Raw genomic sequence first — 20,603 nt, forward strand, 5'->3', positions numbered from 1 at the left:
AAAGAAGTGAAATTCAAAAGGCGTCAAATGGGGTACGTGTGGCGGAGAAAGACTGAGGAGGGAAGAGGAGAAAGCGTGCTGGGGGTGACCAGGAAAGCTTCGCCCAGGGGATACCTGAAAAGGCAAAGGGGAAGTCGCCGTGCAGAGTGAGGGAAGATCCTTTCAGGCAGAGAGAACCGCACCTGCAAAGGTGCTCCAGGTAGGGCCCATGGGGTACTGAGACCAGACCTAAGAGATGATAAGGAATCAGCCAGGCAAAGAACTAGGGCAGAGGGAGAAGAACAGAGAGCACAGCAGGAAAAAAGGCCAGGAGTGTTCAAGGAACAGAAAGGATGTGGTCAGCAAAAGCAGCATAGCAGCTCTGAAGAGGCTTCCCCCAGTTCCTGGAGATGGACCTCTGGGCTCCGAGCTGACGGCAACCCCTGTGCTGTAGACCCCAAACCCTCTCACTACTCAAGGGCTCCAGCAATTCACCTCTTTCTACTGCAACCTTCTCACCTGCACACAAACATGCTCTGATTTCTTCTACCTGAAAAAAAAAAAAAAACAAAACTGTGTCACCAGTATTTCAAACACCCTCAGAGTCATCCAGGGCAGACAGGTTTCAGAGGAACTTCCAGAGTAAGACAGACTAAGATGAAAGGCCTGGCAATTTACTTCCGAAAACTAAGCCAATGAAAATCTATGGATCACAACAGAATATTGTCTGACATAGTGCTGGAAGATGAGTCCCCTAGGTTGGAAAGCACTAGAATACAGTGGCCACAGAACGGACTTGGGCACACCAATGATCATGAAGGTGGCATGGGGCCAGGCAGCTTTTCATTCTGTTGTACACGGGCTCGTCTCCAGTCAGAGTGACTCAACAGCAACTAACAATTTTTCTAGCTGCAATAAACCAAAAACAAAACCAAATCCACTGCCATCAAGTCAATTCCAATTCATAGCAGCCCTATGTTGTCATTGTTAGGTGCCATCGAGTTGGTTCCGACTCATAGTGACCCTATGCACAACAGAATGAAACACTGCGCCACTAACTGCAATAAAGGCTGGGAAATGTAGCCTCTATGCCAGACTGGTGTGTGCTCAGCTAAAAAATTTTCTACCCTGTGATAAAGGGGAGAATGGATATTGTGATGTAGTTAGTAATCCCTGCCAAAATCCATAGGAAGGTTGTGAATTAACTACGATTATGCCAATTTTGGAGCCCTGGTGGCACAGTGGTTAAGAGCTTCGGTGCTAACCAAAGGGTCAACAGTTCAAATTCATCAGCCACTCCTTGGAAACCCTATGGGGCAGTTCTACTCTGTTCTATAGGGTTGCTATGAGTCATAATCGACTGGATGCCAATGGGTTGTGGTTTATGCCCATTTTAGAGATGACGAGACTGAGCCTCAGAGTGGTTAAGTAAACTGCCAAGGTCAATTCTGTCTTAGTTATCTATAAAAGAAATACCACAAGTGGATAGTTTTAACAAAGAGAAGTTCCAGTAGGGTAGAAGTCTGAATTCAGGGCGCCAGCTCCAGGGCAAGGCTTTCTCTCTGTGTCGGCTCTGGAGGAAGGTCTTTATCATCAATCTTCCCTTGGTCTGGGAGCTTCTCAGGCTCGGGGGCTCCAGGTCCAAAGGCATGCTCTGCTCCCAGCGCTGCTTTCTTGGTGGTAGGAGGTCCCCAACTCTCTACTCACTTCCCTTTCCTTTTATCTCTTGTAAGATAAAAGGTGGTGCAGGCCACACCCCAGGGAAACTCCCTTTATATTGGATCAAGGATGTGACCTGGGTAAGGGCATTACATCCCACCCTACTGCTGTTTAACATGACCTAATCTTGCCTCATTAACCACAGGCAGAAATTAGGATTTATAACACATAGGAAACTACATCTACCACAAAATGGAGGACAACCACAGAACACTGGGAATCACGGCCTAACCAAGTGGACACATATTTCTGGGGGGACGCAATTCAATCCATGACACATTCTACAAGCGAAAGCAGAGCTGAAAACCTCACAGTTTCTGACTCCAAAGACGGTGCCCATTCCACCGCATTATACTCACTCCCTCCAAGAAGTGAAGTGAAGTGATGTTACCTCCAGAAACCCTGCAAGAGAAAGGACAGGGCAGAGGGTAGCCACCGTGGATCATTCATTACTGTATCTGAGCCAACAGACTCAGCCCTGGTAGCATTTAGGATATAGACACAAGGGGAATTGGAGTTGCTAAATGGCCCTATGTGCTGTGCCGGGGCCAGCTCCTTACTGGGAAACCTGATTATTAAATGTCCGGGAATGTTGCAAATTTGTAGTTAAACAGAGCCATTATAAAATTAAATTTCATAAACTCACGATTAAATAAGTTATATTAACAGCAAGGGAAATAAATACTCAGGGTCATCACTTCCTAATTACTTCACTACATGTTACTATTATGTGTTCTTGAGGTTATTTATGCCTATTGTATATGGATGGTGGAAATACTATAGATTAGTGTGATAGCCCAGTGGTAGAATTCTCGCCTTCCATGCAGGATACCTGAGTTTGATTCCCGGCACCTCATGCACAGCCACGACCCGTCTGTCAGTGGAGGCTTGAGTGTTCCAATAGAGCTCCAAGACTGAGACAGACTAGCAAAAAAGGCCTGGAGATCTTCTTCCAAAAATCAGCCCTGATTTCATAGGATGAAAACCCTATGGATCACAACAGTCCAGTTCACAACCAATCATGAGGATGGCACAGAGCTGGGCAGTGTTTTGTTTCTTTGTGCAATGCAGTGAGTCGCCATGAGCCAGGAACCAACTCGATGGCGGGTAACAATAACCGCACACCTCTGTCAAACTCCATGCTCAGTATCATCATGTTGGTAGCTTGAAATCAGCCATGGCAGGAGCCTAACAACACAGAAACCAGCAAAGGCTACAAATCAGCACACCTCCCCACCCCCGCTTCCAAGAACCAGTTGTTCTTGGAACATTTACTAGCACACCACTGTATGTGCGTGTAACGCTGATATTACCAGGATAATTAGGGGACCTGACTACTGGGTTGGGTTAGAGAAGGAATATACTCCTTACTCTGCCTCTCTCCCCTGCGCTTCCTTTCTGCATTCTGACCTCTCAGAATAAAAAGACAAGAGAAGAAAGTCTCCTGACTGTATTTTTAGAGCTAGAATTTCTGATAAAGTGTTGGGAGAAAAGTAGAAAAATGATTTGAGCTGATACCGATATCCTTATTGTCACATGGTCCTCGTGGTTTTCTGAGGCTCCACCCACTGCTGGCAAGGCCCCTCCCTCTCCTCCCATTCTTACCACAAACTGCCTTGTGGATGGAGCATCTCTTCCCCGGAAGTTGGAGCTGGGAGGAAGGCGGACTGGGTGGGGACAAATGACTTCCTCTACACAATGGCTTCCTGTGCTTTGGATGGATAATGTCAGCTTCCCTCTCCCCACGAATCGGGCAGTGATGACGGAATGCAGTGCCTTCTGTCAGGCGCTGGATTCATTACGTGGCCTGCAGGCATTGCGGCCTGAACGAGAGTCTGAACAAGACCCAGCCAGGGGAGGATGCTGTTAAGTTCTCCAGGAGTTCATGGTCATCTGGCCTCAGACCGCTTCTCGCTTATCAAGATACACATGTATGCCAGCACCCATACCTCACCTTCAAAAGAGAGAGAGAAAAAAAAGACAGGGAGGACCCTGTCTCATTTTTCTGTACTAAAAACAAAAATGGCATGGAGAAAACAGGACCTAGGATGCAAAGCTGAGTCTCCTCTGCCCCCAGCCCCTGCCTCCTCTCCAAAGACTGCTTGATTAAAGACTTGTTCTGTCGCAGGTTGAGTTCTCTGGAAGCAGAAAAACGAAAAGACCTGTGGGTAACTCCATGTGTGTCAGAGTAGAATGGTGCTCCGCAGAGTTTTCAAAGTCTGATCTTTCAGAAGTAGATCTCCAGACCTTTCTTTCGAGGCATGTCTGGGTGGACTCGAACCTCCAGAGGTGCCTCGCAAGAAAGCCTGGCGATCTGTTTTTAAAAGACCAGCCATTGAAAGCCCTGTGGAGCACGGTTAACCAATTACACCACCCAGGGACTCCTCTAGAAGCAAGGGCTGAGTTTATCAGGGATCAGCCCCTGTGAAGGGAAGGGATTGGCAGGGCTGGGCAGAGGAAGGAGCTGACCTGTGATGCAGGTCCGACACTGCCCGGGCCAGCCTCCTGGGGGCCTGCAGCAAGGATTGTCTGTCACAGTGTCTCACATTTAGCTCCAAAGGCCAAGCTTCTCTCCCTCTGGTTCACTCAGGCACTAGATGCGGGCAGCCCTGGGAAGGGTGCAACGTGGGACGAGGCGGACCTGGAGGAGCTGACAGCTGAGGCTGCTGACCGCCTGCCCTGCCGCTGGGTATGAAGTCCCTCCTCGAAGGGGAAGCTGGACAGCCCGTCTCGCCTCTGCCACACAAATGTTTGATCCTCTGACTCCATCAGGGATTGACATTCTTTGCAGGTATTTGCCTCTCCAAACTGACAAGGGCTTGAATCCTTGTTTCACTGTTTTCTAGCTTCATGGCCTGAGTAAGTCACTTCATTTCTGACTTTAAGTCTCCTGGTTACATTTGTGAAATGAAGTGTGAAGGCTCCACCAGTTCAGGACTTGGACCCTGGGCCGATGTGCACACCTTTCTCCTCCCTCTTGGTACCTCTCGAACCCACCGTCCGGGAGGTAGCCAAGACCTCCTCTCCTTAATTCTCCACAAACACACATTCCTTTACCCTCATTCTCACCTCCTCAGGGTCTTGGGCTCTGCCAGGGCTATTTAGCTAAGGCCCCTCGTCTCAGACCATCTGTCCAGCTCCAAATCCCAGGGCGGAGATCTTTAAAAGAGCAGAATTGGGCAAGCCCCCCACCTCTCTCCGTTCCCCCCCTCCCCAATTTAAATTCTCAGTAGTGGCTTACTGGAATTTCCAGGTTGTATTCGTTTTCTATCGCTGCTATAACAATTTATCACAAAGTTAGTGGCTTCAAACAACTTGAATTTATTATCTTACAGTTCTGGAGGTCAGAAGTTTAAAATCCAGGTGTTGGCAGGGCTGTATTGCTTTCTCCCATCTAAACCCACAAGCTTCAACCGTCCCTCAGTCTCACCTGGTTCCATCCTGCCACGCTGCCTTGTGAGGGCTATTCCCTTCCTTCTCCATCTGTCCAATCTTCCTCAGCCTCCAGGTCGTGACCCAAGTGTCACTTGGTCAGAAGAAGCTCCCCAACTTCACTGATGAGGCCTCCACCTCTCCTCCTTTGCATTTGCATGGCTTAGTTAACAACTATGGAGCCCTGGTGGCACAACGATTAAGCGCTCTGCTGCTAAGCAAAGGTTGGTGATTCAAACCCACCCAGCAGCTCCTCAGGATAAAGACCTGACAATCTGCTTCCATAAAGATTATGGCCAAGAAAACCCTATGGAGCAGTTTTACTCTGTCGCATGGGATCACTGTGAGTTGGAATTGACTTGATAGCACTCAACAACAACAATTTAACAACTAATCACACAAGTGAAAACTACCACAGGGACGGTATGGGAGGCAGAATAACAGCCCCCAAAGATGTCCTTATCCAAATCCCCAGAACCTGTGGATGGTTGGTTACCTTATATGAGAAAATGATTTTGCAGAGATGATTAAGTTAAAGATCTTGAGATGAGAAGATTATCCTGGATTATCCAAGTGGGCCTAATGTAATCACAGGGGTCCTTACCCTACTACTCTTGAAGCTGAAAGGACCCGGTGGTGGTTAAGATTGTGTGTCAACTTGACTGGGCCATGATTCTCAGTGTTTATATGTGATCACTCCCATGATGGAATCTACTGTGAGTAGCCAATCAGTTGAAAAGGAGTTTCTTTGGGGATGTGGTCTGCATCTGAATCTAAGCAGATGTTCTGGCTTTTTGCTCACTTTGGACCCTGCAGCCACCTCCTGCTTGTCTGACCTCTGGCTCTTGGGACTTGAGCTATCAGTTTGCCTGCCAGCCATGGGATCCTAGGTCTTCACAGCCTGTGAACAAGAGCCCTGCTCTCCAACTTTCCAATCTTGGGTTCGCCAGCCCCTGCAGCTACATGAATTGGGAAAAGGCCCTATTCTGATCTACAAACTTGGGACGTTCCAGCCTCTACAATCGCGTGAGCCGTTTCCTTGATACAAATCTCTCTCTATATGTATTTATACACTTTACTGATTTTGCTTCTCTAGAGAACCCAGCCTAAGACAGACCCCAACTCACACCCTAAATCCCTCTGATACCAAGAAAGAGACTGTTGGTGTGGGTGATGGGGTGAAGACTTCTGCAGGTCACACAGCCCATGGGGTGTGGAGCAGGGAGAGCTTCCAGGCCTCTGGCCAGGTGGAGGTGCCCTTTGAGGCCTTCTAGTCACAGGGTGCAGCTCCCCTTAACAGGCAAGGGACTGGGCTAGGCCGAGTCCACAGGGACAGGCTCCTGTGCAGAGCACCCCTGAGTCCATGGGTACCTCTTATGAATCCACAGATGAATGAAATAAATGACAAGAATTTTTTAAAAAACATTTTTCCCCTCTTTGTGACAGCCTTTCTCTCATATAAGCAGAGAGCCAACAAAGGAGGTGTGAGTGTGGTAAGGGGGGTGGGAGGAGAGAATGATTTGGTGGGGAGTGAAGAAGGGAACTCAGGTGTATCTGCAATGCTATTTCCTTCAACACAAAAGAACCTCCTGGTAGAATGGGAGAAAAATGTAGAACAGAACTCAAATTCTTAAAAAGTCCAGATTTACTGACCCGTTGAGGCTACAGGACCCCTTGAAGCTATCACCCTGAGATAACTCTTTAAGCTTTGAAGCAAAACTACCCCTGAGGTCACCTTCTAGCTAAATGACAGACTGGCTCATAAAATAAAGAATATCAACCTTGAGTACTGCACTCCTTTAAGAAATCATCTAGATGAGGCCACACAGTCAACAGTTACTCTAAAGCAAAGATGAGAAGTTAAGGGGGCAGGGAAGCTAGATTACTAGAAATGGAACAACCAGAACAGAAATAATGAGAATGTTGACATGTTATAAAAAAGGTAACCAATGTCACTGAAGAATTTATGTAGAAATAGTTGTATAGGATTTTATCTTAGACAATTAAAAGAGAGAGACTCAGATTTGCCATGCATAAACTCATTTAGTTTGTTTCAAGTAGCCATGATAAGGCATGCCAAGTAAGACGTCACAGCACTCACTTAGAACCAGAGAATCAGAATTAACAATTACAATTACAATGTTGTTCAATGGTTAGAGTCCAAATCTTTATACTTCAGCTTTTACGTTTAATGAGAGTTCACATGAGGAAGGCTTAACCGTGGCTCAAACTTGGCGGAGGTCCCTTGTAGCGATGGTGGACAGAATCTCAGCTCTATCTCTGCCTTCTGTCAGTAAGTGAGCAGAAATTTAGGGTTTATTTTCAAATTTGTCACCTTGGTGCCACACAACAAAGGCCAGTGTGAAGTCAAAGAGTGGTATTGTTACGTCTTTTCTCCAGGGTTAGAGAGTAGCCGAATGACACATTTTCTCTCCAAGGTTAAAGTGAACTTAAACGTTGTTTACGTTATTTATGTACTTCACATGCTTCTGTTTCTGTGTCGAAATTCAGAGATTTTCCAAATAATTTTCTTATGACTTATAGTTAATGCTAGAGAGCCTCACAAAGGTAGACATATTTCTATTTCAAAGTTCATATTATGAGCGCTTATACATATGTGGAAACCCTGGTGGTGTAGTGGTTAAGAGCTGTGGCTGTTAACCAAAAGGTTGGCAGTTTGAATCCACCAGGCGCTCGTTGGAAATCCTGTGGGGCAGTTCTACTCTGCCCTATAGGGGCTATATGAGTCAGAATGGACTCAACGGCAGTGGGTTTTTTGGTTTTTATACATATGTATTTTGAAAGCATAATAGTGACTTACGCCATTGTGGGATTTGAGATCATTATAGAAACACAGAATAAACGTTAAATGGGAACCTAATTGGCTGTGTAAACTTTCACCAAAAACACAATAAAATATTATTAAAAACAAAAAAAGACTCTGACGTTAATACGGCAAAACGCTAACATCTATGGAATCTAAGAGTGCGTTATATTATTCTCTCAATTTTTCTGTGTTTGAAATATTTTTAAAAGAACAAAACAATTGAGAAAGCGCTACTCTCAGATATGTGTTCATAAATGAATCACAGTGATTCTCTCTTCTAACACACACGCACACCCTGGTTTCTACATAGGCTAATTCCTTATCCCTTTCTCCTTTTCCTTCCTTCACTGAAATAATTTTCTCTGCATATAGAATTTATATAATCACAGTAGTCTCAGTGGGTTTTTTTTTTTTTAATTCAGTGGGTTTTCTTATCAATTTAATTATTCAACACATTGTTCAAGTTAATTAACTTCTGTTGAATTGATGTATTTTTATAATCAAAAAGGGTTTTAAGCTTAACAAAAATGATTTTTAGAAGCCAACAATATAAAAGTGCATCTTTGTTATTAAAATTCTAGTTTTAAAAATATTTATCTGTATTTTCCAATCACCCTACCAGCCACCTTCCAGACACGAACTCTTTTAATATCCTGTGTATTTCTGTTTGATCGCTTTTTTTTTTTAAGCACAGGTGAAAATGTTATTTGTACAAATTTGTATTCTTTTTTTTTCACTTAACGTTGCATCATAAGCATTTTATCATAGCAATAAAAACTCTTTTAAAACATAATTTTGCTGGATCCTTAACGTTCTACTTAAACATGAATTGTTTAGACTCCACCTCCTCACCGATATTTAGGGTGTTTCTGTAGTTTCACTATTACAGTACTGCTAAGACAAACATCTTGGTGTGTTAATCTTTGTCCCCATTTCTGTTTGTTTTCTCAGGATGGTTTCCTAGAATTGGAGTTACTGGGTGAAAGGACATACAAGTATTTAAGGTCCTATATGAGCTACTAAATTGCCTTCTAGAAAGGATGTAAGAGTGTAACTCAGCCACCAGAGAGTGTCTACCTGCCAGTCAGGTTGGCAAGACTTTAAGAAGCCCTCATCATTGGTTTAATTTGCTTTTCTTGAGTCACCAGGGAGCTTGAAAGCTTTTTCCCCCAACTATTCTAAACATTTGTATGTCTACTTTTGCCTATTTATGTTCCTCTGTTTTGTCTCTGGAATCTTAGTGTTAGTTCTACCCACAGGATAAGCCCTCCATCTGTAAGGACAACATCCCTTTTTCTATTGTAACTTTGAAAACCCTTTTGCCCCAGCTTAATATTTACCTCTTAATTTTGCATGTGATGTTTTTTGACTTGTAGACAGTAGTTTATGCAGCTCTGTTTATTGATCTTTTCTTTTGAGCTGAAATGAGCTAAACACAATGGTCAATTTAAAAATATCAAACAAAACATTAATTTAAAAATATAAAACATAACGTCAAATAGCTAGGAGAAAACAAGGGACCATTTAGTTCTCCGATTCATTTGAAATTTATTTTGGTATACAGCATTAAGTGGGGGCTCTAATTTTTTTTTTTCTTTCTTTAAATAGCTGATCAACATCCTAGCACCACCTTTTGGACAATTTTTAAAATTTCCACATTGATTTTTAGTGCTATCTTTGTTGTTGTTGTTGTTAGCTGCTGTTGAGTTGGCCCCTGACTCAAGGTAAGGTGACCCCATGCACAAAAGAACAAAATACTGTCCTGTCCTGCACAGTCTCCATGATCAGTTACCAACTAGACCATTTGTGATGCATAGAGCATTCATTAGATGATTTTCAAAAGTAGATCTCCAGGCTGTCCTTCCTGGCTCATCTTAGTCTGGGACCTGTTCAGTATCATAGCAACACACAAGCCTCCACTGACGGATGGGTGGTGGTTGTACGTGAAATACACCCAATGGGAGTCGAAGCCAGGTCTCCCACATCGAAGGTGAGAATTCTACCACTGAATCATCAATGCCTTCATTGTGTGGACTTTAGCATGGATTATATTTTTGTGTGTACAAGTGTTAGCATTTGACTCTGGTGAGCATCCCTCCCTTCTTGACTTTCTCTCTTTCTGTGGTTTCTTAAATTTTGTTCTCTCCTGAATCTTCTGCTACCTGTCTGAAGGACACTTTTCAGTCTCCATCACTTCGCCATTTCCTCAGTTGGCCATGTAAATACAAACGCTCCCCACTGTAATTCCCATCCTTGCTCCTTACCTAAGTCTTCCCCCATCCCATCCACCGTGGGCGCCTTTCAAGATTTTCTCTATGTCTTTCTGAAATTTGAATATGATATGCCTAGGTGTCAATTTTTTGGTACGTAGCCTGCTTGGTATTCTCTGAGCTTCCTGGATCTGTGATTTCGTGTCTGTTGTTAATTTTGGAAAATTCTCTACCATTGTTGTTAGTTACTGTTGAGTTGGCCCCAACTCAGGGCGACCCCATGCATAACAGAATGAAGTGCTGCCTCATCCTGTGCCATCTTCATGATAGTTGGTGTGCTCAAGTCCTTGTTGCAGCCACTGTGTATTCTGAGTGACTTAGAATGTAGCAGACTCATTTTCTAGCAGTATATTGGACAACATTCTGTTGTGATCCAGAGAGTTTTCACTGGCTCGTTTTCAGAAGTAGATGCCCAGCCCTTTCTTCCTAGTCTGTCTTAATCTGGATGCCTCACTGAAATCTGTCCACCATGAGTGATTCTGCTGGCGTTTGAAGTACTGGTGCCATAGTTTCCAGCATTATAGCAACACACAAGCCACCAAAGTATGACAAACTAACAGACCAGTGGTGATCTCTACCATTGCTACTTCAAATATTTCTTCTGCTTCTGCTTTCTGAGTCGGAATCGACTTGACGGCACTGGAGTGGGTTTGGTCTGCTTTCTTCACCTTCTGGTAATCCAATTATACTTATAGTGCACCTTTTGAAATTGTCACACAGTTCTTGAATGCTCTGTTGTTTCCATTCTTTTTTCTCTTTGCACTTCAGTTTGGGAAGGCTCTATTGACTTCTCTTCAAACTCACTAATTTTTTTTCAGTTGTGTCTAGTCTACTAATGAGCCCATCAGAATCATTCTTCATTCCTGTTGAAAACTAAAACCCATTGCCATCGAGTTGATTCCTGTTACTGTGATTTATTTCTAGCATTTCCTCTTGATTTTTTCTTAAAGTTGTCATCTTTCTTGTTTGTATTTATCTTTGCTTGCATGTTGTCTATTATTTCCATTAGAACTCTTGACATAGTATTCATTGTTGTTGTTGCTGTGTATCTTTGAGTCGACTCCAACTCATAGCGACACTATAGGACAGAGTAGAATTGCCCCATAGGGTTTCCAAAGAGCTACTGGTGGATTTGAACCACCAACATTTTGGCTGGCAACCTGAGCTCTTAACAACTACACCACCAGGATTCCATAGTACTCATAGTTATTTTAAATTCCCTGTTTAATAATTCCAAAATCTGCATCATATCTGAGTCTGGGTCTAAAGCTGGCTTTGTCTCTTCAGACTGTGTTTCTTGCCTTTTGATGGGCTTCGTAATTTTTTTTTTTTTTGGTGAAAATATACACAATAAACACCTGTTCAACAATTTTTATATGTACAGTTCATTGACAATGGTTACATTCTTCACATTGTGTCACCATTTTCACTATCTCTGTCCCTATTGTTTCACCACTGTTAACTTATACTGTTTGCCCCTTAAAGTGCTCATCTGTTCTTTAGAGTTACTGTTGTCATTTTAATCTCATATAGGTAATTCTTCAATAGGGCACAATGCTCAAGATAGACATTTTTTATTTATTGAGATAAATTACTGTTTAGTTGCCTTGTAATTTTTTGTTGAAAGCTAGATATGGTGTATTGGGTAATAAGAACTGAGACAAATATGCCTTTGAGTGAAGTTTTATGTTAATATGGCTAAGAGTTGGGATGTGTTTAATGTTTGTTGTAGGTGCCAAAAGCTTCAGTTTTCTTCAAGTGTCTTTGTTTTTGTCGCTCCTGGTTTTTTTTTTTTTTTCTTTTCGCTTCCCTAAGAACTACTCCTGAGATAGTGGAGGCTCCGCTATTTCAGCTATAATCCACTGTTATTAATGCTCTAACCCTGTTGGTGTGTTGTGGAGTCCCTGACTGGTGCAAGCAGTTAATGAGCTCAGCTACTAAGCAAAAGCCTGGAGATTAAAGTCCACCCTGACATGCCTCAGAAGAAAGGCCTGGCAATCTATGTCTGAAAATCAGCCATTGAAAATCTTATGGAGCACAGTTCTACTCTGTCACACATAGAGTCAGAGTTGAGTGGACTGAACAACAACTGTTTTTGGTTTTTTTTTTGGTTGGTGTTGTGGTAAGGTGTGGGGAGGGAAAACAGTTTATAATCTTATGATTAATCTCAGTCTTTCAGTGGGGTAGGTCCCTGGGTTATAACCTTTGCAAGTGGCTTTTAGCCCAGGTCCACCACCACCACCTCCACCAGAGCCAGGAGGGGATCTTTCTTGGTTCTTCACCACAAGAACTTGGTGGAGTTCCTAGAGGTAAAACTGCCAGAAGTTTCAGGGTCCCTCTAAGACTGTAATCCCCAGGAGTTTCCCCCATCTCATGCTTGTCCATACTCAGCCTCCAGCAATTCATCAAAATTGCCGTTTAAGTGTCCCTACCAGTTTATGGCTCCAGTGGCTTCTGCTCATGTAAGCAGATCTTGGCTGTGACTCTTTGGATCTGCCTGTCTCTCCAGATTTCAACGTGGCAGTTTGTCTTGTCACCTCAGTTTATTATGTGTCTGAGAAAAGTCTTTGATTTTTTTGATTGTTCAGCTTTTTTCTCCTTTGAGGGCGGGAGTGACAGCTTTCCAAATTCCTCACATGTCAGAGCTGAAACCAAAAGTGATTTATTTTTCAGGAGCTTTTAAATTCTGAATTCAATTTATTTAATGGTTATAGGACTATTCAGCCTTTAAAGAAGTTGAGTTTGTAATTCAAAGCCCCCAAAAGAGAAATCTCCATGCCCAGATAGCTTCACTGGAGAATTCTACCAAACATTGAATAGCACTATAGCTTTGATTTTTTTTTTAATGCTCAGCCTGCATGATTTTCTGGATATAATCCTCCCCGTCCATTACCAGGAAATTTCATTTTTACCTAAAACGTATTTCTAGTTATGTGTTTCTTTTGTCTTCTGCATTGACCCCCTAGAATATGGGTTGCAATTATTCCAGTCTTGCACACTTGTTGATCAATCATCATATTCGTTTCCTGTTTCAGCACATTTTCTTATCTTCCATTTGAAGCTGCAATTTGCTTTCCTTTCTCTATCACTATATACTTTATGGCTTTGCTGATAGAGTTTGAAATGTGCAGATAGAAACGAATGATCCCTTGTACTGATTGCACTTGACAGTGGTATGGTGTGATCTCTTTGGATTTTCACCAGCATTATTTAAAAAAAAAAAAAATAGTAGGGCAACTGTTAGTCACTTTCCTGCTTGGCCATGTTTACACCATCCAAGGGTTAGTTCCCTTAACATTCTATATGTGACTATGGAGGGGCATTGTAGCTGGAGCCATGCTATAAAAACCGCAGTGGGGCCTCTTGGAGGCAAGAAACATGTCCTAATTCCGAGCTCCTTTCCTCCCTATTCTGGGCTGTAGCACAGCCAGGCAAAAAGGTCAGGAGTAGTGGGGCAGCCTGGGTACAGTTTGGGGCAGTCACTTCAGTTCTGCCCAAGGGCCAGCAGAAATCACTGAAGGTCCCATAGGCCAGAGTTCCCAAATCAAGCTGCATGTCCAAATCATTTGGGAAACTCGTCAAATACAGATTCCTGGACTCCACTCCTAACAGACTTGGTGGCACAGTGGTTAAGGGCTCAGATGTGAACTGAAAGGTCAGTGGTTCAAACCAACCAGCCATTTCACAGGAGAAAGATGTGGCGGTCTGCTTCCCTAAAGATTACAGTCTTGGAAACCCTATGGGGCAGTTCTGCTCTGTCCTATAGGGTCACTCTAAGTTGGAATCAACTTGATGGCAACAGGTTTGGTTTGGGGACTCCACTCCAAGAGGTTCTGACTCAGTAGGCCGGGCCTCAGAATTTTTAACAAGACCCCCAAGGTCATTCTACTACATTATCTGTTTCGGAAACCTTCAATCCAGTGCATTTCTTTGCATACAGGGAGCTTCATTTTCAGGATATCTTTTAAAATATATATAATTGAGGTTACCTTTTCCTGGTGATGTTCAAGTCATAAACTTTTCCTGACCAACTCATTCAACTCAGGAGGGGACAGTCCAGCTCCTGATCTACCTACTGGGCCTGGAGTCAAAGCAAGAGATGAGAAGGTTACTTGAATGTAACTCCTGAGTGAGTAGTGTGAATGCTATCGTCAAATAATGTGTCTCCAACTCCACAGTCAAGATCACGGATGGAGATAGGGCTGTTTTGCCCGGAACAGGGACTGGGTATCTACTTCAATAGGTAATGCTCATGGCCTTGCCAAGCAGGCCAGGCCCTCCCAAAGCAGTGACCTTTTACGTCTCCCACCAGCACCTCCCAGGGCTCTCACTGATCTCTCCCTTTCTGGCTCCAACTCCGTTTCTGCAGCCTTGTCTCATTTAGCCCCAACTCCTGAGTATGACAGCCTGTCCCAACATTTTTTGGGCAAGCTCCCCTGTCCAGAGCAGACTCTTGAGATGGTCTTTGTCAACAATCAAGAGCTTGTTAGAATGGGTTTTTCCATCTTACTTCTCCAGTCCTGTTCAAATTTGCTGAAAGCAGCACCTGCTTCAATCTCTCTCCTGTACTTTGTTCTGCCCTTGATCTGTTGGAGCAGCTGGTGCTGGGAATGACCGAAGGTTAACTCGGCTTTATCACAGAACTGCATGCCCGGCTGCTCTGGGAACCCAGGAAAGGAGTTTCAAGGAAGAGAGACCTGTGGCCTGTGCAGTCCATTTTTAGATGTCTGCTGCTGTCTCACGAGGGCTTTCATTCCATAATGCTAGACACAGCCGCACCCTGCTTCCACACTGGATCAGAGCTGTACAAGGGGCATGAAGTAAGGTGGCCAAATTCCATGGTCCAGGTCCGGGTGGGGTCTGCCTTCCTCAACCTCTGGCAAATAGACTTCACTTGACCCTGTGCCCTTCTGACACACACTGAGAACCTGATTTTCCTGGGAGTGCATTACCTTTGGGCAGGTATGCGATCTTCCGACTTTTCTCTCTCAGGCCTTTTCATAATCTGTCACTCCTACCCCACCAAGGATCAGGTCTTGTCCAGGGCCTCAGCCTGACAGGAAGTCTAGATCACAAGGTTTGTGTTCTTTTTATCTTACCCTCAGGACTTCCATGTGTGGTTGTGCAGTCTGTGCACTGCACAACTCCAGGGTGTGCCATTTACACAGGTGGGTGAACGAGGCAATGCCTTCCTAACCCTAGTCCCTACCATTTCTTCTTGTCTCACCCTGACCCCTTTTGATCCATCTATGCTATATGAATCTGAGTCAGGCACTTTAAAGAGGTCTTTTGCAGCAGATTTGCCCAATGCGGTAAATCCCTAAGTAAATTAGAGAAATTCATCCAAACCCATCATTCCGAAAACGAGAAAACTGTGGTGCAGAGAGTGAGTGTGACTACCAAGGCCACTCAGCTCATTTGTGGCAAAGCAGAACCAAGAACCCAGACTTCCTCTCTGATATGACTTTGCAGGATGAGCATTGGCCTGACTTTTGTACCAAGAAATAATTGTAACAGCATTAATAAACCAATTCTCAAGAATATCATCTTAAAGACATTAATGGAGGGGCTTAATATCATGCAGCCGTTGCTCATGTACGCAGAGTATTTTCAAATGTGTGCCAGTATGGTTGTGGAAAAGCATCTATACATGGTTTCCCCCGTGGGTAAAGGACATTTAAAAGGAAGTACTGTATTTGCTTGAGTTTCTTCAAAAGAGAAACGTGATTTAAATGTAAATGGCTGCAGATGGCAGGACTATGACAGCGGTCCAGATGTGAAAGGCAAACACAAGGGTATCCTGGGGAAAATTTTGCTCTGGAACGTTTAAGCTCTTTTTTTCTAAATGTTGCATGTGGCTCGAAACTTTGTCCTTTTAATATGCAAAGCTGCCAAATCAGTTTTATAATGCAGATGAAAAGTAACCTCTTAATGGCACCAAACTGTTTTTCAAAACTGCTTTTATTTGCAGGAAATCGATACATTCATTCAGCAAATATTGATTATAGGATTGTAATATTGAAATCAGTCACTGGTATTATTGGCAAGCAGGAATTAGCAAAGGATAACATTTACTCTGCTATAGGAAGAATGGGTGAGGATTTATATAAACTGAGTGTATCACTAAGTCTCCCATACCTGACAGACCCCATCACGAGTGCATGTGTGGGGAGTAGGCACTAAGTTGCCCCCCATGATTTCTACCTCCTGGTATTCCACACCTTTATGTAATCCTCTCCCCTTGACTGTGGAGTGGGATTCATGGCTTCCTTCTAACCAACAGAATACATAAATGTGATGGAATATCACTTTTGTGGTTACCTTATATAAGATTATTACTTCTGTCATGCTTGCCAATTCTCTCCACTGCCTTCTCAGCTTACACACATTAACGACGCAAGTAACCATGCTGTGGATGCCCACATGGCAAAGAACTAGGAACCAAGGTGCTCAGTCCAACATGCCCAAGGAACTGAATCCCACCAACAACCACGTGAGCTTGGAAAGCAGATCCTCCCCAGTCAGGTTTTCAGATGAGACTCCACCCTGGCCACCACCTTGGTTGCAGCCTCATAAAAGACCCTGAGCAGAGAACCCAGCTAAGTCATGCCTGGATCCTTGACCCACAGAAACTGTGAGATAATAAATGTGTGTGGTTTTAAACTGCGAAATTTGTGACACACAATAAATGTGCAAGAGATTTGTTGGGGAAAACACCTGTGAAGGCTAGAAGGGAGGGAGCACAAGTAAGAAGGGTGAGATGACACGTAAAAGGAGAGAGGGAAGGAAAGAGGTCTGAACAAGAAAGGTCTCAGACAGCAGTGCAGTTCCAGGAAAGCTCCTGCCAGGCTGCTGGGGAGTCCCCAAGCCAAAGTCGCCCATTAGAGGAGTCCTGAATTTGGCAGGAATGGCCTGATTCTAGTATGTCCACCATGCTCAGTTACTGGCTGGGAGCAGTCTGGGGTAAGCATGCCCTCAGCAGGAATGCAAAAGTAGATCTAAGGGGACAGCTGCTGGGGCTGTCGGTCAATATTTCCCCGTAACAGTTCCCTCTGTACTGGTGTGTGGTAGGGCTGTCATAACAAAGTACCACAAACCGGGTGGCTTATAAAGGCAGAATTTATTGTCTCACAGGGCTGGGAGTCTGAAAGTAGGGCACTGGCCATGTTGATCCCTTCTGAGGGCTCTGAGGGAGAATCTGTTTCATGCCTCTCTCTTAGCTTCCTGTAACAGCTGGCTATCCTTAGTGTCCTTTAGCTTGTAGATCCTTCCAGTCGGCCTCTGTCTTCACTGGCTGCCTTCTCTGTGTCTCTTCTCCTCCTTTATAAGGTGTTAGGGATTGAATTGTGTCCCCCAAAAATGTATGTCAACTTGGCTAGGCCATGATTCCCAGTATTGTGTGATTGTCCACTGTTTTATCACCACGCGTGATTTTCCTATGTGTTGTAAATCCTACCTCTATAACGTCAATGAGGTGGGATTAGCGGCAGTTATGTTAATGAGGTAGGGCTCAATCTGTAAGATTAGGTTGTGTCTTGAGTCAATCTCTTTGGAGATATAAAAGAAAGAAGTGAACAGAAAGACAGGGGGACCTCCTACAACCAAGAAAGCAGAGCTGGGAACAGTGTGCATCCTTTGGACCTGGGGTCCCTGTGCTGAGATGCTCCTAGACTAGGGGAAGATTGATGACGAAGGCCTTCCCTCAGAACCTACAAAGAAAGCCTTTCTCTGAAGCTGGCACTCTGAATTCGGACTTCTAACCTCCTAAACTGTAAGAGAATAAATTTCTCTTTGTTAAAGCCATCCATTTGTGGTATTTCTGTTATAGCAGCCCTATATAACTAAGACAGAAGGATACCACTCAAGATTAGATTAGGATCCACCCTACTCCAGGAGGACTTCCTGTTAGCTGAACTGATACCATCTGCAAAGAACTTATTTCCAAACAAGGTCACATTCATAAGTACTGGGGTTAGGACTTCTACATACCTTTCTAGGGGACACAATTCAATTCTTAACACCCTCCATGGCCCTTTTCTGAATAGGGTGGCCTTTTTTCCCTCAGCTGTTCATTATCTGCTTCAATCTCACTTCCCATGGGTTCCCCAGCCACCTGGCACATAATATCAATCTCAGCACCCTTCATAGCATTTATTGAGAATTACAATTATCTAACTTATTTCCAATTTAAATGTTTTCAACTGCTCCCCCTCCCCCGTCCCAACTTTAAACGCCATGAGGACAAGGTGTGTCAGTTCTGCTCACTTTTTGTTAGCTCGATGCCCAGCACACAGTGAATGCAAAACACACACTTTTGAAAGAATAAATAACCCTTCACAATTTGTTTCATTTTTTTCTTTTATAAATTGTATATAGCTGAATTTAAACTTCTTTATTTTAGGGTTTTTGTTTATTGTGGCTTTGATTTCACATTATTTGAGAGACTGTCTTTTTAACTAAGGGTGTAATAGTTGTAACTGCTGTTGTAATGAATTACCACAAGTTTAGTGGCTTAAAACTATACAAATCTATTATCTTACAGTTCTGGAGGTCAGAGGACTACAATGGGTCTCACTGGGCCAAAATCAAGATGTTGGCATAGCTCCATTCCATTCTGGAAGTTCTCAGGAATTCATTCCATGCCTTCTCCAGCTTCTAGAAGCTGCCTGCATTCCTTGGTTTGCGGCCCTCCTTCCTCCATTTTCACAGTCAGCAATGTCAGGTCAAGTCTTTCTCACATCACATCACGTCACATCACGTCACATCACATCACCATGTCACGTCACATCACATCACATCACATCACCACATCACATCACATCACATCACATCATTGACTCTTCTGCCTCACTCCTCCATATTTAAGGACCCTGTGATTACATTGGTCCATCCAGATAATCTAGGATAATCTCCCCGTTAGGTCAGCTGATTAGGAAACTTAATTCCCCTTTTCCATGTAAAGCAACATATTCACAATTTCCAGGGATTAGGATGCGAATGTCTTTGTGGGGGAGGGCATTGTTCACTCTCCCACAGAAGGTATACCCTCAGTTAAAAAGACAGACTACTAAGAGATGTGTATGTGTGACTTCTTCCCACTATCACTGCTCAGCATCTATTTCCTTAAAAAAAAAAAAAAGGTATTTGTTTCTATTCTCCATTAGAATAAAAATAGTCTCCCTTTCTGGAATGTCTGTTAGGTAGAAGGTAGATCCAGGAAATTCAATATTCATGTCTCTTATCAGCTAGTTGCATATTCTCTCTTTGTTAGCTGGAGGCTTCCTTGACTGTCTTCTGTATTACATCTCCAGGTAGGGGGGCTCCCTTCAGCCAAGAGCAGGCCTCTGCAGAAAGGTAGGTGCGAACCAGTTGGCAGCCAATGCCTGCAGGAGCTGACTCATATGGTGAAATGAATTCCTTCATGTGGGCTTTTGCTTTGGTTCTGTGAAAAAGGGAGAAAAGAAAACAGCTTTGAGGAGTTGTTACAGGTCCCCTTGTTACAGTTGCCATGGTCCTTTGGAGAAGCTTGTTAATTTTGCCCAGCAAAGAAGCCAGTCCCTGCCAGCAGAAAATGTCAGTTATTATGCAAATAGATGGAGCCACTTGCAAGGGGATTGGCCGGTTTAGTCCAGCGAGGGGATTGGTCAGTTATTATGCAAATAGGTACGTAAGATCCACCCAATAGGATTAAATCACTTGCATATATGAACAGCTTTCCCACAGAGGTTGAGGAGGGACCTTGCTACCATCAAGAAGAAGAGCTGGAGTGGAGCACATCTGTGGACCCAGGGTCCCTGTGCTGAGAACATACTAGATCTGGGAGACAGAGAGAACTGTCACATTGGATCAGAGGCAGCAGAACCAGGAGACCAGCATTAGATGGTGCGGTGGGCTTCCTGGTTCACAGAGCAAGGTGGCTGCTGTGGTCTTGCCAGCCCATGGAGCAATAGAGCTGAATGCCTTTGGGCAAGGGGCCTGCTGGTGAAGTGAGGTTCCTCGGGTGCTTGTCACCAGAGCTAAAAGAGTTGTAACACTTGCCCAAGCAGGGCAGGGGCTGAGAGGAGGCCTTTCCTGAGGGGGGTTGAGTAGAGGCCTGTCTTAAGGTCCAAGAGGAGGCCTATCCTGAGGGGATGGGACATGGGGAGGACGGCTGGTGCCAGAATTGGTAAAAAGGCTGGAGAGTGGAAGTATGTCTGACCTCCACTTCAAAGGAATCAGATTTGGGCTGATGCTGATACTGATGCTGAATTCTTATTCTCCCTGAAGTTAGTTGAGGTCTGACGCTATTGCTACCACATTGCACCCGCAAAGGTCATCTGGGCAGTGATGAACAGTGTCTGCTCCAATAAGTTAACTCTCTGAGCCTCAGTTTCCTC

At 44.0% G+C, this 20,603-nt stretch overlaps 1 protein-coding gene across 2 annotated transcripts in view; it reads right to left on the reverse strand.

The window, feature by feature from the left end:
• Positions 1-16,167: 16,167 nt before the first annotated feature.
• The window catches only part of ABHD5 (abhydrolase domain containing 5, lysophosphatidic acid acyltransferase), a 66,615-nt gene continuing 62,179 nt past the window's right edge, over positions 16,168-20,603 (reverse strand). The window contains exon 8 of one of the 2 annotated variants that reach the window (XM_064274705.1): positions 16,168-19,669. The gene's annotated coding sequence lies outside the window, so the exon portion shown is untranslated. The remainder of the gene's footprint in view (positions 19,670-20,603) is intronic. The other variant, XM_064274703.1, reaches the window with a different exon arrangement.

This window comes from Loxodonta africana, chromosome 22, assembly GCF_030014295.1.
Source record: "Loxodonta africana isolate mLoxAfr1 chromosome 22, mLoxAfr1.hap2, whole genome shotgun sequence".
Lineage (NCBI taxonomy): Eukaryota > Metazoa > Chordata > Mammalia > Proboscidea > Elephantidae > Loxodonta > Loxodonta africana.